The sequence below is a fragment of the Gavia stellata genome, chromosome 26 (genome assembly GCF_030936135.1).
Source record: "Gavia stellata isolate bGavSte3 chromosome 26, bGavSte3.hap2, whole genome shotgun sequence".
Taxonomy (NCBI): Eukaryota; Metazoa; Chordata; class Aves; order Gaviiformes; family Gaviidae; genus Gavia; species Gavia stellata.
In genome coordinates this window covers 9,864,627-9,887,043 of record NC_082619.1, presented here as the reverse complement: position 1 = coordinate 9,887,043, position 22,417 = coordinate 9,864,627, and the positions used below count along the sequence as shown (strand labels likewise).

General features: G+C 53.2%; 1 pseudogene; it reads right to left on the bottom strand.

The window, feature by feature from the left end:
- LOC132319258 (hydrocephalus-inducing protein homolog) overlaps positions 1–22,417 on the bottom strand; it is a 120,925-nt pseudogene that overhangs the window by 1,775 nt on the left and 96,733 nt on the right.

Here is a 22,417-nt window from a genome sequence, read left to right as displayed (position 1 = left end):
CAGGAAGAGGAGAGCGTACAGGACGAGCTTTGCTCCTACCTCCGACTGTGCAGGAACAGTGAAATGTGGGGGAACGTTGACATCGGGCACTTTGCAATCTGTGGCAAACGTCACCGGGACAGGCAGAGGGTTCTCCACCTTGACGGTGGAAGACACTCTCTGCCGAACAGCGGCGGTCATTTCAACAGTGCTGAGGGGTCCCGAAGCGGTGGCCTTGAAAGTCACCGTGTAGAACAAGTACTCCTTGGTCACCTCGTTGAGGAAGGTCACCTGAATGAGAGAAAAAGGGAAGCACTATATAAAAATATACCAGCTGTGCTAAGCCAGCCCAAAGAACCCCCCAAGCTCAGCACCCTACTTCCAAGAACGGTGTTAAGCAGCCACCCAGGAAGAGTGCCAGACTGGGGAAAGCACGTGTGGTATTTCCACTCTGGAGTCTCCTGATTGCCTATTGCTTCCAGCTCACCAATGGCCTGACCCACCTGTGCTCCGCAGCCCCCACTGGGACCCTCGCAGAGACTGACACGTGAGTGGGGCACGTGGAGAGGTGCCTGCTGTTCAGTACCCACCCAGGACACCTACAAGCCCACCAGTGGGCACGTGGAGGTATGAAAACAGGCACGTAGCTTCTCAGTGAGCAAACAGCTCCTTGAAGGGCTCCACAGTCTGGTGTCCACACTTACCGTTGCGTTAAAGACTCCTTCCTTGTAGGAGAGGAACGTGAGCTTGTAGTCCTTTTTGGCAGAGCCTGGCACGACAATGTAGTCCAGCCCCTGCAGCACAGAACTGCTTTCCAGGTTTTCTGGTTTGAGTATGTCCACTACCACGAGGAACCTGTGGGTGAGAAGAATGCAGTGAAGCTCAACGGGAAGGACTCCCATAGGATACCCATCGTGGGGGGGCACAACACAGCTCCTCACACCCTCAATGCCTCAGGCAGAGGGAGCCAGCTCTCATCCCCTCGGAGGAAAACCCTCCAGGATGGGTCTGCATACGCAGAACGTGGGTAGGGTGATCCCAGACACCTATGGCCAGAAATGGGCCGAGGAGAGTAAAAAGCTTGCAGGAAGGACCTTCCGGGCAGTGGGAAGCCCTTCCTTGCGCTGCTGCAGGGATTGCTGATGGGACGAGACTTCCTGGGCCGGACTCACCTCTGCGGTCTGTTCAGCCAGTTGGAAACAGGGATGAGCTCAGTGTAGGAAGTCCGACATGGTACCTGCCGGAAAATGGTCCCTGAACACTTTGGGGCCTCAGCAGTCCCTTGCAAGAGGTAGTACAAGCCTGTCCCATCCGGCAATGGGAAGAAGATGGAGCCCTAGAGACAAGAAATAGGATAAGTGAGCTCTCCTGCTCTCTGTCTGGACGAGTTACTGGCTCGCGAGCACACCTGGCCAGTCCCATGTCTCAGGCTGTCATTTGAGCAGCTTTGAGCAGGTCCAGCTGGCAGAGCTGTGACCGCAGCCCTGTGTCCCACGCAGGTGGAGATGGCAGTGTCATACCCGCTCGGGCTGGCACAGCCACGGGACACAGAGGCAACACGTCTGGGCAAGGCAAGGAAGCACCAGCCCTGCAGCAGAGCTGGTCTGACCGTCCTAGCACCCTTTTACTTGCCTTACTAACGTGGGCACGTCAGCTGCCAGCCCTGTGCTTGTGCAGGGACAGCCGTGGTAAGGGGGTGGCAGTCCCTACTAAGCTTGACTGCCCCGGCAGTGCTGGGATTAGCCCCAGCATTACTGCCAGGAGAGCAGCCTGTAAGCTAACACAGCAGGGTCCCACCAGCCAGGGTGGGCCACGAGAAGCTCATAACCAGTAGTCATCGGGTGCCAATGGGTCACAGCCACCTGCCTGCAGCACCTCCTCTGCCTCCAGAGCAGCATGAAGAGTCCTGCAGTTTTCAGCAAGGCTGTACATTAAAAAGATACTGAGCCTATGCAACCCTACAGGGCACAGATCTGCTCCGCACCCTGGAGATTGAGCCCAGAAGTCTCTGGCCTCCACTCTTGCGCTGGCCTAAATTCTGGTGTGGTGTAAGATCAGCTAGAGGGGGCCAAGGGGCAGGTGTCTGACACCCACCTCCAGCACCCCGGAGCCGTTCGGAATTGACCCCCTTGATTTAAGAGCTTGTCCCTGGTGCATCTCAGAAATAGTGCTCATGGAAACAGAGGGGCCAGTCACCATACCTGCCCAGCCTGAGACCTGCAGGAAGGGCTCTTTCCAAAGCTCCCACATCACCAAAGGTGATGTCAAGAGAGATGTCTGTGTCGTTTCCCACCCGACTGCTCATGGTGAGGGGGGGCACTGAGAAATGGCAGGGCAGCTTCGCCCCTCTCGTTCCCTGCATGCTGCAAAAGGACCCCAGCAGGGCAGTGCTGGCAGAAGCAGTCGCGCCCAGGGCTTGGGGAGCCTGTGCAGCCCACAGGGCTGAGCACGGGGGGGTCTCTGAGCCCCCCTGGGATGCACAGGCAGGGACCAGGAGCTGCACAGAACGAACTTCATTTCCTGGACCTTCAGACAACCTGGTTTTTCAGGTTAGCTGTTCCAACACATTTAATGGTCAGTCCAGAATTCCCACCTGCAGTTTCCTTACACCTGGCCTCCAGCCACCAAGAAATCCAGCTTCCAACATGGGATCACAGGATAATTTCAGCTTGGAGGGGACCTCTGAAGGTCATCTTGTCCAACCCTCCTGCCCAAAGCTGGGTGAGCTATGAGGGTCATGAGTGTCAGCGTGCTGGCACAGCTCACATACCTGATGGTGCTTCTTCTCAGAGCTCATGGTTAGGGGTTGGTAAGTGATCTTGTAGGGCTTGTTTTGTTGATTGGCCTCTAGATGGAAAAATTCAGGCCCCTTCCAGTGTTCCCCCTCAATGACAGGTTGCACGGTCCAGGCCTCATTGCTTGGGTTGGACAGGAGGATGGTCTGGCTGTGCTCCTGGCGCACGTCGCATGCGAAAGTCAGTGTCTGCAACAGAGGAGCACAGAGGCTGCTTGGTCATACCGAGGAATCCTTTCCACTCGGACTCTGACTAGCTCTACGCACAGGGAGCAGCTTTTCCTCGTCGTACGCAAAATTTCCGTTTCAGCCATAGATTTTGGTGTAAACCAAATTGTCGGTTCTTAGAGAGGGAGAGGAAGGGGTGTTTTGCATGCTGGGTGAAGGGGGATGCCGCCTCCCAAGGAGGGGAGAAAGAAAATGGGGAGTCCTGGAAGGAAATCTCTCCTGTGCAAGGGCAAGACCTGCAGCCGAACAGCGCCTTCGTGGGCAGGCTGGAGAGCAGCTCCGGGCTCTCTTTTGGGAGCAAGAGCCAACACCCCCCAGCTGCACCCTCCTGCGATGCCCGTGAGGGCCAGGAGTCCTCCAACGCTGCATCCCTGTGCCCTAGGAGCTGGATGCAGACGCCTTGCCCACTCCTAGCGCTGAATGCCCTCCCCAGTCCCGACAGGGAGGAAAAGTGTGGCTGCGGGTGCAATACTGGGAGTACAGCTGGGCAGCTCTGTGGGGAGGGTCTCAGAAGAGCCCTGCAGGGTGTCCCTGCAGCAAGGGTGCTGCAATGCAGAGCCAGGACAGCTGAGGTGCTCGCTGGAGGAGCAGCACCGTTAACAGGGGAGGAAGGCAATTACAGGGCTCAGAAATTTTGGGAATCCTGCCCAACGGTTTTTTCAGGTCTCTGGGATACCCAGGCAGGATGACAGGCAGGAGCGAGTCTATGCACGTAAATATCCTCCAGTCCCTGCCCTGGGAGAGATGTGGTGCAAACGGTGGTGCAAGGAGAGGACCCATCCTGTCTCTGCTCCAGTTACCTCTTTGGTCACAGGGGTCTCCATGCAGCATCCTGCCAGCGTAAGCCGGAGCGGCTCACTGCCCTGGATGAAGCACTTCAGGTCCTCGTACTGGATAGCGTGGCTCAGCTTAGAGGGGTGGAAGGTCACAACGAAGGGGACATCCATTCCTGGGGAGATGTAACCCTTGGCAGGGCTGATGGAGAAATCTGGCTTGAAGCTCGCGATGTCCCACTTAAACCTTGACAAGGAAAGCACAAGGACAGGAAGGAAGGATTAGCAATGGGGAGGCTGCGAACGCAACGTGCCGTTTCTAATCCTCTTGTGGGCTTTTCCACCAGATTTCAGGCATGACGCTGAGCCACCTGGCAATAAGGCTTCAGGCTGGCCAGGACTCAGCTGCGCCCATCTGTAAACAAGGTTTTGGTTGTATCCCTTGCTAACTTCCAGGGCCTGACGGCACAGCCTTGGCTGCCCAACTCTCCACTGGGACGGAAAAGCAGAGGGGAACTATCTGGGCAAGCTACAGCTCCATCCAGCCCTCATCCAAGCTCTCAGCCCTCAGAGAGAACAGGGTTTTGCATTACTTGACTCCTATGTCGCCCGTGTTCTGCATGATGATGCGCCGGGACGTGTAGCTCTGCTGCACCACCGCTCCAAAGCTGAGGTGTTCCTGGTCCAAGCTCACATGGATGCCCTGGCAGGAGCCCCGCACCATGAAGAGGGAGCGCACCAGGCCATTGCACTGCATCGTCACTTCTTCGGTGAATGGCTGGATGCAGCGTTTTGGGGAGAAGGTCACCTCCACTTTACAGGTGTCTCCTTTGGGCTTCAGACTTAGTTCGGTGGTGGGGTTCAAGCAGAGAACCTGCCCAAAGAAATGAGTGGAGACTACTACTACAATTGTAACTACCAGCTCCTGCCCAGAGCAGCTCATAGCTACCAGCAGGCACACCAAAGTGCTCTCCAAGTGAAGGAAGGAGCCTTACCCCAGCTTCTTGGAGCTCTGGCATGGTGGACATGAGACGGAGCTTAAAAGTAAGAGGGGCAGCACTTGTTTGCTATGGTGACCATCTTCTTCACCGTCTGTCCGATGGAGAGGGCTCCCAGCTTCACCACCTTTCCTCGTGGTTCCACAACATCAACCTGAGGCAGGAGGGATTAATATAAAGTGAAGGGAAAGAACGAGAAAAGGTTTTCTGCCACCCTCATGGCAGAAAACCAAAACATGGTAGGCTGGGGAAGAGATGAAGAAAATGAGAGAGAAAGCCATGCTGGCTGCCTGCCACCTGGAGTTTTAGGGTTTGGATTTCATCTCACCTTCATTTTCATGCCCCTTCCTCGGACCTCAACAGTCTGCTGGCAAAGACCATTGATTGCAAAAGGGATGAGCTCATGGTAAGACGCAACTTCTCTGGGATAGAAAGTGATGGGCACCTCCACTGTCCCTCCTGGGTGTAGGACGTGCCCTGGGAAGTCCACCTCCAGGTACGCGGTGTTGGTGAACAAGCAGTTCAAACTGGCAAAAAGCACAGCAAAGAGGAGCAGAGGTGTCACAAGGCTGTGTGTGCTCAGACTACATCATCAGGGCTACTTGGGGCTCTCCTTTCTCCTCCCCCTGCATCTTCAGGATTTCACCCACAGTGGTCACGAGGACATGGAGCAGGCATGCGCTAAGCAAGGGTTGAAGGAGTGTGCAGAGAAGGCCTACCTCATATCCCTGTCTGCCTTGTTTGTGATGACAAGGGTCCGCTGGGCAGGTGGCATCCCAGCATGGTAGATGAAGCAGGCTCCAAAGTCGAGTCTGGTGGTGGAGAAGTGGACAGCGGGCACTACCACAGTGGCCAGGAACACGCAGGTAAACGTGGGACCCTTGCTGATCTGGCAGGGCAAAAGACAGCATGAGCCAGGTGAAGAGGTGGGAATTACAACCCCAAACACCAGAGACGGCTGAGGAAGAGGATGGGGGACAGCTGGCTGCAGTGACAATAAGGAAAAGCAAGTACCAAAGGACCCCAGAATAGAAAGAGAAGGCGGAATGCTTGGGCTAAGAGGGAAAGGGTTTTTGAAGAGTCATGGCCCTGCTTTGTGCAGCCATGTGCTGGCAAGACCGTTCTGAGCTGTGGGACCCGACTCAGGAGGGGCCTGGCAAGGAGAAACAGCTCCATCCCCGCGCACATCTAGAGCCCCTCCAAATTAGGGGCAGAGAGGGCCTGGGGCATACGTCCTGCCACAAAAGCACCTCCCACAGTAGTCCTGGATAAGCACTTAAGTATTAAAATATTCCATTCAGAAGCTGTCAGGCTCTTTATTGCAGCAGCAGGAGCCTCTCTGCCTCGTTCAGGCTCTTCAGTGACGGAGCTCACCCCCAGCCCTGGCCTCCTGCTGCCAAGCTGCTGCGTAGGGAAGGCGAAGGTCCCGTATTAAACACTGGTGCCTCACCTGCAGCGTCAGCTCTACATCCTTTAAAGAGCACATCTTCTGTGGGTGAAACACCAGCTGGGTCTCTGCTTTCCCCTCCGCCTGCACGGTGCCCGTCTGAGGGGTGATGGCAAGGACCTGCTTACGGGCTGGGGGGCTGCTCAGCTCCCACGAGAAGGCGAAGCTGACCTTGCCGTTATTGTGGATGCTGAAGATGTGCTTGATGTTCTCGTTTAGCTGTACCTGCGGGGAGAAGACGGTGAGGACTAGGGCTTGGAGCACATGCAAAGCGCTGGCTGGCCCAGCAAGCGCTCCTTCATCTTTCACATTCAGCTAATGACCTGTCTGAAAGACCAATCTCCCTCCCTCTAGAGACCCACAGATGGAGAAAAAACGTTCCCTCTTAGTCAAACATATCTGCAAAGCTCCTGGTTAAGGCTGAATCTTGCAGGGCTTTGTGGGGCAAATGGTTCAGGGAACCAGCGCTGCTCACCTCCTTGAGATCAATGACGTTGACCTCCTGTGCGCTGAGCTCAGTGACACAGCCGTCGCCGTCCTCACAACGGACAGACGCGTTCACGCTGTAGCCGGTGGCCTTGATATTCAAGGAGAGGGGCTGGGTCTTCCTCTTGACATTGCACTTGAGGTTGAAGACCACCTCTCCTTCTAGTGTTGGTGTGAAGATGACTGTAATGGGAAGCCTGGGGAGAAAAGATCCTTTTTGCTCCATTCACTGCCTCTTTGCTTTCTTGGCCCCACATTGCCTGCTCTGGGAGGGCAGGCTGTGCAATGGCTGTGGTGAGACCCCAGGCCTGGGAGAAACCAGGAGCAGCACTCTGCCCTCCCAGGGCCTTCCGCTATGGAGCGAGCCCTGCTGACAACTGTTTAGGGTATGATGATCCCATGCAATGAAACGGCAGAGGATACAACGACAAGGCAGCAAACCCTGAGCTAACGCTGACCTTACTGCCCTGCCCATGTGCTACAAGGCAGCATTGGGTTAAGACCCTACTTCTGTCCCACACACAGAGGAGGGCACTCCTAGAGACCCCCAATCTCTCTGATCTATACGACAAGGGTAACAGCCTCTTTGCAAAGAGGAATCACCCAGCTCCCGTGACAGCTGTGCAACGCGGGTGCCACCAAACTGCCTCTTTCTAATTTCTGTGGATAATTTCTGGGTACGTGATCAAACACAACCAAACTACAGAGGTTTAAGGAATTACCACCTCTCAGGTGAGCCACAGTAACTGATACAGGATGTTCTCTTATCTTACACCCTGTGGCGAGCCAAAATTCAGCATCTTTTAAGCCACAGCAAAACTGCCTGGAGCTAACGCGTTCTCCTTACACCCAGGCAGGCTATGAGTGGGCACAGGGACATTTGTGGTGGATCAGCAGATGAGCTGGTGACCTGCTTGAATTCATGATCATGTCTGATCACAAGTCACAGCTGCAGTTTACAAGAAAAGAGCATCCATTTTCTGACAGGTGATCCTGCAAAACACAGCTAGCTGTGTAAGCCTGTTGCTGTCCCCCATGATGGGCTTATATGCTGCTTGTGTGCTTTGCTGCTCTTGGTCGCTTTGCCCAGACCACGCGTGGTGGACTCTGTCACTAAAGGAACACAGAGGAGAGAGGAGACCTTGCACACTTAAGGCTGCTAGCCCAGGGGAATCACAGAGTTAAAACCTCCAAACATGCTTTTGTCATCAAAACTAGAAGATCCAAAGCCTGAACTTCTCCAGGAAGGGGGCCTAGAAGACCGGGGTAACCCCGGCACAGCCACTCTATGGAGAAACCTGAAGTTTCATGGTGTCCCCATTGGGAAGGAACAAAACAAGGCAGACGTATGCTATGGCCAAGAGTCACATGGTGAATGTGGAGGGGAGAGCGTCTCAAAAGCAAAATGATGGTGCTGCATTTGGCACATGGGAGAGGGAATCTGACCTGTGAGCCCTATTACCTTGAAAGAGGAGCAATGGAGCCTTTCAGGGGCTCTATTTTCACGGAGGTGTTGCATCCCTCTGAGAAGAGAGAGCTTTCTCTGAAAGCAAAGCTGAAGGCTTCCTTCTCACTGTTGATCATATAGACAGTCTGGCGTACCTCGTGCCCTGGGGAGAGGACAAAGCAGCTGCTGAAAACCTTTTGTTCCTCTGGCCACCAGACCACCCCTGCCCACTGTGCTCCTGCCTGCCGGCTCAGCCCAGCAGGCAATCTGCAGTGAGAAGCACTGCCTGCAGCATGGCACGCTCAGGATGCCAACATGGAAACGTACTTCTGACCCCCTGGGCTCCCCCGCATCACCCCCAAATCCCCTCTTGGAAACAGCCCCAACTACATGCCGTATCCCTGACACATGCCTTCCTCCCTTCCCCTTCCTCTCCCTCGTAACACTTGGGTGCCAGGAGCTGGATGCTCTGCTCACAAGTGCCTGTTTCCATTTCCACCTTCCTCGTGGGAGCCTGCTGGAATAACGGGACTGCTGGGCCCCTGGAGAGGTACGCTTCTGAGCACGTAAGCTATAATCATGGTGCTCACCGATTAACAGCAAGTGGAAGTTCAGGTGGGATCTGTCCAGAGTCACGAGCGGGTCGGTGGTGTTGCCCACCAACAGGAACGGGACCGAAATGCTTTGCTCAGGGATTGTAAAGACCCAGAATGATTCTGTGATGTCCAGGTGCCGGGGGACGAATTCAAACTTGATCTGGGGGAGAAAGAGGCAAATGAAGGAAAGTTGCTGACCCTGGCTGGGTAAGAGGAGTGGGGTGCAGTCTATACCACCAAGAAATCCCCCAAACCTCCACCTTATGTTGCTGTGAGCTCAGAGATAGGCTGTTGTGCCACTTACAGCCCAAAAGCATGGCAGATGCGGGGTACAGGGTGAGGACAGGTTCATCTGCCAGCTCAGTTACATTGCAGTCAAAAGTTTCTTCGTGGTCTTGGCAAGCTCACAGAGACATGGGATGCCCACTAAGTGTAGATATAGCCGGTGTTAAATTGGCATACACGTGTACCGGATCTACTTTCTTAATTTTCTGCACCCACCTCTGCTTTCTTCCCCGGCTGGATCTGACCTCTCTCTGTGAGGCAGAAGAAAGCCACCTGCTCTGGTGGGGCTTCAGGGTCTTGGCAAGTCCACTGGAAGGAATACATGGAACTGGTTGGGTTCATAACCCTGATGGTCCTAGGCACACAAAGCAAAAAAAAGGACTACTAAGGTCGTGTTGGGATGTCAATGACTCTGTCCTGTAGCAGACATCAGGCACTGCCAATCCTGCACACCATCTGGAAGGGGTTATTTGGTACAGGGGAACGACATTGGGAGCACAAACATTTCACCTGCTTTCTAGGGGCCCTGTTTGTCTCTCAGGTGGCTAAAAATTAATGGCTATCAACAAAGAAATTAGCAAAGAAATTAGCCAAAACCTCTTGCATATTAAAACAGTGAGATCAAGTGAAAGTGGTAAAATGAAGTCCAGCAAGACTCCTTTAGAAGATAGTACTCTCTGTTGTGGTTGCAGCCTTCGCTGACCCTGTCTAACTGGTATCTCAGAGGTGCAAGAATGTCCCAAGGATGCTCTTCAAAGGGACAAAGGTTCTACTGGCCACATGACATGGGCTGGGGATACGTGGTCCTCCCAGACTGACCCATACCTTACTGAAGACAGAGAACAAAAAATTGGCCAGTTGGTCTTCAGTGACCAGCTTGTTCCAGCCCCAAAACAGACTGGTGGCCAAGTCTCACCAGATCACAGACAAGGTACCTCGGGGCTTGGAAGAGTAGCTAGAGAGGTCTCTGGTTAAGGAGGGTGACTAGGAGACCACAAACAGGGGAAACCATGCCCACACCTACCTGCTGTTCCTGCCGCGCACTCCAATTGCCGCAAACTCAATCACTTTTGTGTTGAGATCGAACGTTGCCCCTTTTGGTCCCTGCAACTCTGGGTTGCGCCTTTTTGCAGTGATGTAGTCAGAGTCTTCCAGTTCAAAGTGGCAGTTTGGCATCAAGCTTCTCCCCTTCACAACCACCTCTGGGCACTTCTGATTTGGCTTCAGGTTAGGAATACTAGGAAGAAAGGGACTGGTATTAGCCAAACTAACGTTTCTGGACGGCAGCTGCTTGTCTGTCTCCTTGTACAGCACAGAGCGCTGCATCCTCTCTCCGTGCAAGTGTTGCTCAGCAAATCAAACAGAATTGCACTCCCTGCCATGGAGGCAGCAGAGGTGAAATGGCAGAAGCATGACCAGTTATGTGTCTAGAGACCAACCGCAGCACACAAGTTTCTATGTAGGTAAGGAGGCCGTGCTTGTCTGATAAGGAAGCATAGCTAAGGACTAGCTGGCCCCTTGACAGCCTTTCTGGATCTCTCGTTCCAGATTTTGCAGCCCTCCAGGAGCTTAATATTTCATACAATGTCTTTTCCCACTGTCCCATACCTGCTTCTACCAAGGCCGGATGACCATCTTTGTTGCTGTATGTTAGCTGTTTCTGCTGCCTCTCTGGGGCTGGCTGTCCCCAGGTCTGCACTCCCACCCACCCCAGTCAGAGGTATTACCACGACTATCCATCAGTAGCATGAGTTGAAAAGTGGCTGGACGTTCCTACCTGCAGAGCATACGGCTCTGAAAGTCCCCCACGTACACCGGAGAGAACTTCATCTGGAAGAGCTGCCTCTCGCCGGCAGCGATGGTGCCGCTGCCGGGCTCGACAGAGAACAGCGGGGCGGCACTGACGGCGTTCAGAGATGAGCTCAGGGAGGAGGAGACGTGCTCCACAGCGCGGTCCAGCTGGCTCGAACAACGGCTAGACCGGAGCTTCACAGAGGTACCAGAAGTGGAGGAAAGGAATTCCCCTGCAGTGAGGAAGAGGTTAGAGCAGGATATCTTTCAAGGAGAAAATCCTCTGTTCCCAGCAACTCTGCCTTCTGCTGCAGGTGAACAGAAGGGAGGTGGGATGCACTTGGAGCATCCCTGGCCAAGCGCTTTCAGCAGGAGGACTCCCGATGAAGAAGAGGGAGAGCGGTCAGGTTGCTTTTTGTTTCTGTGTTACTGCTTGCTAAATCGTCATCCCAGAAAGCCCTGGGGACGGGTGTGAAAGTGAGGACGGACAGGAGGGACAACTGAGGGTGGGGGGCAGCAAATACAGTGAAAAGGCCCAGCAGAGACCCAGAGAAGCACGTGAATCAAAACACACAACTGAACATCAATCTGTAGAGATATTCAGATGATGGACAGGAAGGCTATGTCTATGTTAGCAAATGAAATGGGCCCAGGACTGAACCCCGCTGCTTCACTCCACGCTGTTAAACTCCCTCCATCTCCAGGACCGGGGAGTTAGATGAAAACTTCTCCTGCAGAACTGTTTCTGGCCAGCGTTCCTTCCCAACCCACACTCAGGAACTAACAGTAGAGATGTCTGGTGTTACAGCATCTGGGAAAATTTCTGGGCGCTGTTTCACGTCCCAGCACAGCCAGCCTCAGCGCTTAGCATTAAGGACAGCGTTAAGTCCTGCTCCCCAGTTGCCTACAGAACTGAATTTTGTTTGTTGTGCATGGTGGAGAGAAGGCTTTGGGGAACAGCACTGCTCTGTCCTTCACACCCTTTCCTTCCTTCCTCTTTGTCTGGCTTTCATAACCGACGACCAGCCAGCTAATGGCACAGCGGACCGGCTTCAGCACAAGCGTGCCCCGTGCCGGGGAACAGCCAACACCAGGACCCACAGGGGAGGGAGTTAAGCACATTCAGAGCATCAAGGACTTTGGTTGAGGTCTCCCAGCTCGGCAATCAGACAAGCTGCTTGTGCTAGGAAACGCAAGGGTTGACAGCTCTCCTCATTCCTGTTCCTGATGAGACCTCTTGGACACACAGCCCTGTTTCCCCGCAGAACCACGCTGCTCCCAAGGAGACCACGTGCTCAGACACAAACACATTACTGCAGGTTAATGAGTCACGGCCCCGCCGTTGAGCTCCGATGGCTGCTGTGAGCAGGGTCTCCGCCTGCAGCAAACACTCCCGTGCCCGAGTTAGGAGGGTTAATTTAGCCAGTGACTTTGCATTTGCTGTAGACTGGGGAATTGCACACAGACAGTGTCTGCAGGTCAGCGAACCCGTTGTTACACTATCAATTTTCCCAGTCTCAGAGACTTGCCAAAGAAGTGCCCTGATGTCCCCCTTCCCAGTCCCGACCCACCACGTGGCTCTCCCCTGAGCCAGGCCCAGCTCCCGCACAGAGCACAAGCGTCAGAGCAAGTGTAGGAGGGTCTGAAAGGCAGAGAGTGGGCAAGGAGAAAGTCTCCAGCTGCAGCTGGGAAGATGCTGGTGAAGGTGGGTGACCAGACAGGGATGAAAAAGCAATTCATGCTCTGGGTTGAAGTGGTACAGTCTTCTCACAAAGCCCTCAGCTACCAACTGAAACACCCCGGGCACCCCCAGCTGCCACAGAGAGCTAGTGCCTTACCATCCAGACTGGGCAGGAGCAGCTCCCCAGTATGGCTCACTGCCCTTTCATCCTCCACAGCCCTCATCCAGGTGTATTCCAGGGCCACATTCCCTGTATTGGACAGCTGGAAACTGAAAAGCAAGGAGGAGGCATAAAAAGAAAACGTCCAATAAATACCAAGCAAGTAGAAAAGTAACCCTGTACGGTGGGCTCCCGGCACCCCTTTCTTTATGCTGAGTAGCATCTTCTTCCCCAGACAACTCTGCCACGGCTAGATTGCTGCCCTGGGCTGCCCCGAGACAAAGTATTTCAAAGTTTGGAAGTTTAAGAGGCAATGGCAGACATGGTGCCCAGGAGAATTAATCCAAGGGTCTTACTCTGGTCTTTATGTCTCGGTTTGGCGTTATTTTGACTGAAAACTCGTCTTCAAGCAGATAAGGACAGGCAACACACAATGAAAGCAAAACCATGGTTGTTCTCAGCAGAAAGGCACGGCAGGATGGCAACCACCATCTCCTGCTTGGCTTTGTGTGTAGATATGTGGGCCCCAGCACCCAGCCAGGACTTGGAAAGGATGAAACCAAAAAATTATGTGTTTAAAGGGAAGAACAGCAGGTGAGACTGCTCTAGGGAAGCAGACACCGTGTCAGCCCTGGGCAAAGGCAGCTCCCATACGCAGGTCCCTGCCTGGCCTCCAGCACTCACGTGAACGTCCTCGTCTGGAAGAGCAAGGTCTCCTCGAACTGAATCATGTCCATATCCAGCTTGAACTCGGCGTAGTCAACGACAGCACTGAGGCGAAGCTCCACCTCACGGCTGCTCTTCTCCAGGACAGTGTGAGCTGGTTCTGGCTCTGGCTCGACCACCTCCAAACAGGACAGCAAAGAATCACTGAGCAGAGCCCAGAAAGCCAGGCTGAACAGGGAGTCTTTTGGCCTCCAAAATCAGCCACATAGAGGGGCTAGAAAGGACCATTCCCATTTATTTCCCTGGAAAGATGATAAAATGTGACCCTTCCGCTACAATATTTGTTTCTACCTACTGATCAGAGGAATCACCACGACTGCAAATACACCCATGGGGACTATGGCCGGGTATCGGTCCCCGTGTTTCAACCCTGCAGAGTGTCTGACCTTCTTCCTGGCTCCCCATAAATCTAGCAGGCCCCTAAATTAGGATTAAGTTCCGCTGCTGGAGCTCTGTGGATGGAGAACCCCAAGAATGAACAAACCTAGAAAGCACCTTTTCCTTCTTGTCTTAAGAGAAAGTGCTTTCCAGATGTCTCAGGTGGGGCAACAGCCACACTGGTGGGGGCTGGGGATGGGCATTTTGGGATGGGCACAAACTCACTAGGAAAGTCTCCAACTGCTGATGCTCGGATGGGGAAGAAGTTTGGTTTACAGGTCTTACAATGGTTCAGAAACTAGGGAAGACCCATCACCCAAGACAAGTGTGTTTGGCAAGAATGATAGTAAAAGCAGGAGTTTCTGGAGATGATACGTCTCCGAACTCCCGCATGACTGCCATATAGTGCCTGGGCTGCCCCATAATGAGATATCCCACACGATATAGAGACCACAACTAAAATCTCCAGTACCAGTACAGACAGAACTCAGAGCTCACCCACAATGTGCTGGTGGGCTAGCCAGCATACACGAAAGAGCGCTAGTGTTGCTCTCCACTTTAAAACAAGGGGACAGAGCGCAGTGGATTTAACTCCTTGTTGGTGAAAAGGCACTGATTCAGATGAATAGATTTTAACACCATAAAATCAGCAGAGACTGATAGTTTGCACGTGGCTAAACGTCTCTTGTCAAACTAAACATCTCTCGTCAAAAAGACTTCCCCATCTTGTGCGAGCATAGCAGGTCACCATGCATCCACCTCTCCCCTAAAAAGCACTGCTGGTTAACCTCACGGATGGATTAAATGTCAGGAGGAAGCAGGAGCCAGCTTAGCCAGCAAGGATGGCGGTCTGCTGCCGTTGGCAGCTCTTTTTGTAGAAGCTCAGTTAGATTCTTACCTTCTTCTTGAGAGGCCACGTGGCTGCCGGGCCCCTCATGGCATCCACCCACTTGACGGTGCGCAGGCGGTCGTCCCAGTCAGTAACCAGCTCTGGAGGCAGCTGGAAGGCGATCCTAGCCACCTTACACTTCACAGGGTGCTTTTTGAAAGCGACCGCAACATCCGATTTCAAGGTCACCGTGATGTCCTTAGCACAGCCAGCATGGAGGTGTCCCACCTAGGGAGAACCGGAGAGCCAAGACCAAACTGGAATCACTGGCAAGGGCAAGACTGACAGCAAAGGGATTGATGTGTTGAGGAGCTGTGCCAGGGATCTGCATTTTATTGTGTATTTATCTGAAGTTTGATAGGGAAAAAGTACAAACAAAAGATGTCACCTCCCACAACACGGAGCCTTTTCTGCCGGGCTGACAGCCCTGCCCCAGCAAAGCCAGGGATTGCATCTCCTATGTGGCACTGGAATGGGCTCTCACTGGGACGTGGTGACTCCCTGCTAACTCCTGGCAACCCGCCGGGAAGGGCTCGACCAGCGGGGAAAGGCAGAGCCGTTCAAACTCACCTGGGGGGAGAAGTGAAACGGGGTGTCTGCCAGCCACTCAAACCGCACTGCCTCCCCGCTGCTGCGATTGGTGATGGTGAAGGTCACGGGGTAAGGTGTCCCGATGTGACAGTCCCCGAACTGGATGTGATCCACTCTGGTAGCTGTTAAGAATGAGAGCAAGGGATCTCAGCGTGCTGTGAGGTCCGCCCGCCCCCCTCACACGCACAGACACACGTATGTCCAACTCCTTTCCTCGCTCCAAGCCTTCCTCCCTCTGGGAGGTGCAGATCCCCACCCTACCACTTTCAGAGATACACCCTGACATGTCCCTAAACACGCGGCTGTGTCTGTGCAGAGGGGACATGCGGTGCAGCACGCACGGCCTCTGTGCACAGGGCTGGCACGCTCACAGACCACCAGACCTCCTTTTAGAGATACTCAGCTGAACGCTGGCATCTCTCACCCTTCCCTCCCAGCCTGCACGCGTCCCCCTTGACAGAGGATCCTCCCTTGTGTTCTCAAGCGTGGCTGCTCTGCAGGCTACAAAAGGCAACAGGATCTGTCCGCTAAGTCTGGACCACACCTGCACTGGCACAGGGTGAGCAGAAACATGTCTTTTCCTCTTCCTTGCTCCATCTTGGCAGCCTCTCCTTTCTTACCCTCAATTATGTCTTCTTCCAGATTGCCTTCAGTGTTCTCTTCGTTGCTGTCTGCCACTAGTCCATGGATGTTATCAAGCGTGAAGTCATCCTCGTAGCCTTCACCCACCAGCTGAATGTCGGTCTCTTCATAGGGGTTGTCCACCACTGAGAGGTGGATCTTCCCTTCCACACGTTGGGCCAGGTTGGGTTTGAAAAGCACGTCAAACTCTGCTAATTCCCCGTGATGCAGGACCAGGCAAGCGGTGTGGGGCTTCCTCCCTGCACAGCAATGGAAATCAGAGACAAGTGATACAGCTGTACAGAGGAAATATTCCATCGGGTATAAGAGGAATAAGAGGTTGAAACACAGCTGTCTCTAAGCACAGGTTCTCCCACCACTGGTTCCAGACCCTCCTCCTATATTCACAAGACTATGAAACCACCATGTATATCACTGCTTAAGCATCTTAACCTTAGGTTAACACGCAGCTCTCACTCAAACTTCTCAAGCCGTACATAACGCTGAGTCAAAGAGCGGTTTTGGCTTTTGTTGGCTGGCTGTGGGCTCAAGGGCTGCCTCTGTTCAGGCTGGTAACTCCCCACATGCAGCAGAGACCTCAGACAGTCCATTCAAGTGCTGATAATTCCCCGACAACTCAACCCACCACGTCCAGAAGAACAGAAAAACTTCCTACAACTTGCTAGGAGGAAACTCTGCAAAGAGTCCACGGGAAAAAATAGGGGTACAGAGAGCCCCAGGAAAGAAAGTATGTCTAACATCTGGCTGCTGCTTGGCCACGCCAAGAGCAGGGCACGCATCTTCCTTGTGTGAATGACCACACTTCATGGTTAATGAATTTACCTTCTCCAGGAGAGTCCTCCTTCGTGCCTGCAGCTTGGTAGATGCAGTGTGTGGTGGGCCTGGCTTTCAAGAAGAAAACTCCCCCTTCATCCAACAGGTCTATCATCAACTGAGAAAAGGGAACACAGAGAACAACCACACTGGTGTGGGTACAGGGTGGCACGCAGATCGACACCGTACCGCTGCTGGTCCAGCACGGGGAGCCCAGCACGCTTCCCCGCTTCAAACACAGCTCTTAGCACAAAGTTTAAGTAAAATCAGACAGAAAAAGAGTGTTCAGAGGCATTGGGATATCATTAAATTAGAACCAAACAGGACAGAAAGTACTAAAAGCAATGAGCAGAACGGAATTAAACTACAACTGAGTTTAATTAAAATGTAGTAAAATGTGATCAAATACAATCTAATGTAACTAGGACATCCCACATTCCCACAGGAGAACCAAAGCATGAGAAGAGAGTCGGGAGGAAAAATACCCCATCAACTTTCTTGTGTTGTGTTGAACTGAAAAGGATAGACTGGTCAGAAACTCACATTGCCAAGAGGAACACCCTTCCTGGAAAGCAGAATTCAGTCATTTGCTTAAAAAGAATTTCTGAGACCCATTCCTGTGCAGTTCACTGCGGCACAGAGTGGAAAGAGTAACCGGCATAAAACCCAAGGGTGGGTTAAGACTAGCGGAGACAGCAGCAGTGGTTGCAAAGGAGAGGGGGACAAAGACGAAGGGCTGATGGAACTTTCCTAGAGGGATCTGGCTGAGAAACGAGACTTTTCCCACTGGTTTGCCAAAGCATCTTCCAGAAAGTCAGAGGGAGTTATTCTCCTGCGATGGAGTGGCTCTGAGCGCAAGGCAAGGGTTTCATTTGGTGTTCAATTGCACGCATAGAGTAGCGGTGCATCTGTGCACCTCTACCACGTTTTTTGGTGCCTTTCCTCCATGGCACAAGGACTTGTTCCCAGACCAGAGCATTCCCTGAGCAGGTCCTCACCTGGACAGGTACGACGCCATCATTCTGAAGGACCAGAGACAGTTTTTCTGAATCACCCAGCAACAGCTTCTTGAAGAGCAGCAGTGGGTTCCCTCTCTTATTGTGAAGGACCGGGCGCAAGACCGTCACTCGAGGCAGATGCCCATCTCCACTGATATCGAAGGTCAGGCTTTGTGCTTTAATTGCTGCAGGGCTGCAGGAGAGGCAGAGGAGAAATCCTTACGGCTGGCACTAACCCATTTCCCACTTGGCAATCAATGAAGCGAGTGCCATCCACTGCATTTTCCCTGGCTGCTGCTCCTGTACCCCACGACACAGCTCCCTCTCACCCCTCTCCTCCCAGTCAGATCAGGGCCATTCACAAGAAGAATCTGCTCTGAAGAGACAGAGCCTTCCAGAATAACAGTTAAAAATAATTTCACTTCATCGAATCATGCACTACAGCAGGTAAATAATGAGGCAACAGATGAGACATGGCAAATTCACTGGCTGCGGTGATATGAGACACACGCAAAAAGCACAAGCACAGCATGAAAATAGTAGAAAAGCAAGAAGGGAGAAGTAAATAAATAACACCATCACTAAGGATTATTTCCAAGGACACTAAACCAGGAATTGCTTATTAGGGCAGAAAGCTGACTTATCTCGTCCCAATTCAGCGACTAAAGGGTTGGGGAAAAGCAGGTCAGATCCCCGGTACAAACACAGGTCCCAGGACAGAGGAGCTGGGCTACTCTTTCGTAAGGGGTCCAATCGCTCCTTTAACATAAAATATGTTAATATACCCCAGGTAATCACATAGGATCATCTCATTTTAACATAAACAAGGAGGAAATAATGCATGCTGACTTGCTGGCACAGAAACCGCTTCATCTAACGCTTTGTCCTTGGAAAGCCCCAGCTCAGCTGTCGCACATCTCCGTTTCTTTCTGATTCAATAACTTCCAGTTGGCTACCTGATGTTCTTCCTAGACACTCATATAGGCTAAACTATGACCCTTATTTTTCTGCTCTGCTCTATCTAGTAGTTACTGCCTCCTATATTACCTAATGCTAAGTACTCGACCTAAGGCTAATGAAAGCATTAGGGTTAACAAGAGGTCGACGTCCTCCCAGAGGAGAGGCAGCTATCAGAAAGGTGTCCCTGACAAGATTCCCCAGGGTGAATTACCTTGCCTGGACATCAAGGGATGCCTCAAAAGTGCACTGGTAGCTCTGCATCGCTTGCGGAGTGAAGGTCACTGTAGCAAAGGCGTGGGAGCGGCTGGGCACGCACGTCCGAATGGGATCCACCTCGAAAATGTGGCTAACAGGGTTGTTAAGCTTGGGGAACCCACAAAGAGGTGTTAGGAGAAAACATCCTTCAATATGATTTGCCTTAGTCACATATTCGTCATGGGGAACAGCCCCAGGCAGCATTTTCCTTCCTGCTTCCCTGGACAGGCTCCTTCCATCTTGGGGGTGACTCCAAAGTGGCGCTGACCTTGCACACGAGCTGCCATAAAGCCCAGGAGTGCAAAAGCTTGCTCTGAGCGCTGGGCAGCCAGCCCAGCATATTTGGGAGGTGGGGACTGCATGGCAAACCCCACAAATAACTTAGAATTGGCCTTTAAAGAGAAGGGAAAGATCAGGGAGCCTAAGGAAATAGTCTGCTTCGAGCCCTGGCACATCAGTCCAGTGAAAGCCCCCATCTGAGCGTGCTTCCAAGAAGGGTTCAGGTCTCCCACCAAAGATACAGAGGGTTGAGCCAAAACCTTGCTTGAATCACGGAATCACTACGGTTGGAAAAGACCTGTAAGATCATCAAGTCCAACCATCAACCCAACCCCACCATGCCCACTAAACCACGTCCCACAGTGCCTCATCCACACGTTCCTTGAACACCTGAGACACACTGAATTCAATTGCCACCCCAGCATTGCTGCTCTCCCCTGTAGTTTGACCTGCACTGAGCTGAACTAGTCCAGACGAGAGGAAGCAATGAATCTGGAGAAGGCAGCAGGCTACCACACAGCCTTTAAAGAGCAACAGTCGCCTTGGCCTCTTGTTCCTACCTTACTGGGGATGGGTTTGATGGAGAAAACCACGTCACAGGGGACTTTGTTCACGTTGCAGATCTTGAAGCGAGCTGTGGCCCGGTGCCCAACCAGAACGTTGGTGAAAATGAACTTGTTCTCATCTGTGACGAACACGCCCTTGTCTCGCACTGTCCGTAGGATCCGGCAGAGGTTGATGCTGCTGCAGATCCGATGTTCCTCAAAGATGGACTCCATGTCATCAACCACAAATGCTGTGAGCAGACAAGAGGGAGGGCTGAGGATGAAGAAGCCTTCCTGCTGAATTTATCTGGACCCTCTTGGCCTCTCAGAAGGCCTGATAAGCCCTTTCTGCCTGGGTCACTGCAAAACCCAACCGGGGTGGGGAGTTGGCTGTGAGGATGGAGCTCAGTCACCCTCAGTCTTAAAGGGCAGCGCTTTCCCTGTATCCTTCCATGCTTCCCTCCCAGCCTCCCCCCACTGGTGGACTTGAAAAGGACTGGAACCTCTGAGGATTTTAAGATGGGACTTTAGGGTTAGGGCGTCTCTCTGTAAGCCTGGGTGCTGATCAGCAGCAGGTCTGGCCAGGGGAACCTGTGGACGGGGCGTACCTGGGAGGCAGGACTCAGCAAACAGGGTGTAGGGGATGCCAAGGGGATTGTCCGTAGGGTCTCTGTCGCTGATGTCGATGGACAGGTACTCCTTGCAGATCCCCACTGGCTCTGCGTGGCAGTCCACTGTGATCATCTGCTGGCCCCCAGGAGGGATGGAGCCAAAGCCAGGGTACACCGTGAACATGCCTAGAGTGAGGCGAGCCTGCAGAGAGAGTCCCAGGAGAGGCTTGAGCATCCCCAGCAAGGAGTATGCCACTCCTTGACCTCCAGCCGGGCCCAAGCCCCCAGTCCCAGGGCAGGGAGGGATGATTCCATGGCCCAAAGGCAGCCCCAGGATGACATGAGCAAGCTGGGAGGAGGCATAGGCTTGTCCCAAGTGGTATGGAGAAAGGAGTTGCGGTGTAAAGGGTGGAGGTGGTGGCTGGGATCCTTCAACCTCCAGGGGTAAAACAGGAGAGCAGAAACGATGGGAGAGGAGAGAGGGGGCTGGGAAGAAGAAAAAGCAAGGTCATCTCATATCAACGGACTGGGAGTTCAAACAGGGATGTTCCGCATCTGTGGTATTCATAGACCTGTTTTGGCCAGCAGCTACCAAACACAGGACCTGCTCCCCTCCCTTGAGCCCACAACTTCAGGTCTGAGCCAGAGCATGGGACTGTCAGTGGGACTGAGCAGCTCCTGCCTCTGCTTGTGGCTGGGAGATGACCTCCATCATGCAGACCACCAGATCTCATGGCGACAAGCCCCCCACGCTGGGCACAGTAGCGTCCTCCCACTCCAGCTGCAGTGGCACGTGTTGGGGAGCCGGAGCCACCCACCTGCAGGAAGGTGTTTGTGTCCTTTGGCAGCGAGCGCTTGCTTTGTCTGACCGAGGGAGTCATTTTGCCCAAGTTTTCACTCTCGTGGGAGCGGGCAGATTTGATTCGATGTGCACTGAGAGGAGAAAGCAGAAAACATCCATCACGCTGAGCTCCCCCTGCCTTTCTCCGAGGCCAAAGCTGGCCTTCCTTGCCATGGAGGAAAGTCCTCCTGCTCCCGGACAGCTGCCTGCACCACCCATTGCTGTAGCTTATGGATAGGTCAGCTGTACACCGGCTTTGTCCTACACATGGAGATACTGAGGGGTTTTTCTGCTCCCTGCTCACAAGCCAGTGATGCAGATGGACAAGAACCCAGGTGTCCTGGCTGCCTGTCGCACCCCAGCCATGCTGTGGTGCCTCCTCGGGCAGGAAGGGTGGAGCAGGTCTTCTCTCACCTTTTTCTTGGCAATACAGGTGCAGCCTGGTCCGCTCGGTAGATGACGAATTTAAAGTCAAGGACGCCTTTGTTCTCCAGCGTGAAGGTGCAGGTTTTCCTGGTGCCATTCGTCAAGGCACCGAAGTTGATGAGCGAGGCAGGGTAAATGCTGTACTTGCTGTACACAGCTTTTGCTGACACCCTCACTGGGACGACAGCGATGGTCTCGCCTCCTTCACAGATGCTGGGCTCAATCACCTGCAACCGGAGGAGGGGCTGGTAAAGGCAGCAGAGGCCAGCCTCTATCTCTGTCCCCTGATGCCACCCCAAGTCCCCATCAGCTCACCCTCCCTGCTTAAACGCCTCCTCCAGAGCCAATTTCAGCTCTGCTTAGGAAGCATCACAAATGGTTTCTGAAAGACTTTATTGCATATGGATGAGAGAGGATTCCCCAACTAAAGCCTTCCTCCCAGAAGACACGTGTCCTGCTTACACTCCCAAGACGCAGTGTGCTAACACCGCCTGGCACAGGCAGCTCACCTGGCACTGCAGGATGGGTTTGTCCTCAATGCTCATTTCCATCTTGGGGTGGAAGAGCAGCCGGACCTGCACAGGGTGCCCGGAGGCAGTCAGCACGCCCTTCTGCGGCTGGATAGTGAAGTGGGATGCCAGGTCGCGTACGTTGGTATCTGCGGCTTCCAGCTTGAAACTGGGGTGAAAGGGAAGGAACAGACCTCTGCAGTTAAAAATACCGGTGCCACCAGCACAGCCGGGACTTTGCATAGGACCATAAAAAAAATAATAAAAGGGAAAGAGTCCAGCTCTGCTT